We start from the raw sequence: 731 nt of genomic DNA, 5'->3' as shown, positions 1-731 counted from the left end.
CATTCTTGTAGTTTACTTTTAAAAGTTTTGAATTTTCCACTGTGAATGGGCGTACGCTGACCCATTGATTTTGTTGGTGGTCATTCTGTGGCCTACTCGTCACATTGTTTTTGTTTTTTTGTTGTTTTTTTTATCTGTTCTGTGTCCACTGGGAAAGCGGCAGCAGCACCCTCTGCCGGTGAAAAGCCAGAACTAAAAAGCTTACAGCACCAGGTATTCCCAGGCGGTCCCATCCAAGTACTGACCTGGCCCGACCCTGCTTAGCTTCCGAGATCGGGCGTGTTCAGGGTGGTATGGCCGTAAGCGACAGAATGAGTGACACACAAGCTATTTACAGATGGACGGGACAACCGACTTCCAAATTGTGAGCTCTGTGGCCAAAGTTTGTCATGTTTGTTTGGAAGTGTAAGCAAATACTAGAGAATAGCACTGTGAGGCTAACCCAACAGACGCACGTCACGCTGCCAGTGTAGCGCGATAAGGCTTGTTTTAAGCATTTAAACGTGTCCAGTGCCTTGCGGCCAAACTACGCGGCAGGAGTCTGCCCTGGTCTGAGGTCCCAAAGCTGAAGCTGATTTCATTCCTGTAGTTTACTTTTAAAGTTTTGAATTTTCCACTGTGAATCGGCGTACGCTGACCCATTGATTTTGTTGGTGGTCATTCTGCGGCCTACTCGTCACATTGTTTTTTTTTTTTTTTTGTTGTTTTTTTTATCTGTTCTGTGTCCACTG

At 45.7% G+C, this 731-nt stretch overlaps 1 pseudogene; it reads right to left on the bottom strand.

Moving 5' to 3' along the window:
- Positions 1–198: 198 nt before the first annotated feature.
- LOC121938675 lies at positions 199–305 on the bottom strand (annotated as a pseudogene).
- Between the last annotated feature and the right edge of the window lie 426 nt (positions 306–731).

Source organism: Plectropomus leopardus, unplaced genomic scaffold (genome assembly GCF_008729295.1).
Source record: "Plectropomus leopardus isolate mb unplaced genomic scaffold, YSFRI_Pleo_2.0 unplaced_scaffold30904, whole genome shotgun sequence".
Lineage (NCBI taxonomy): Eukaryota > Metazoa > Chordata > Actinopteri > Perciformes > Serranidae > Plectropomus > Plectropomus leopardus.
Note: the sequence above shows the minus strand (reverse complement) of the source record. Positions and strands in the feature narration are given on the sequence as shown.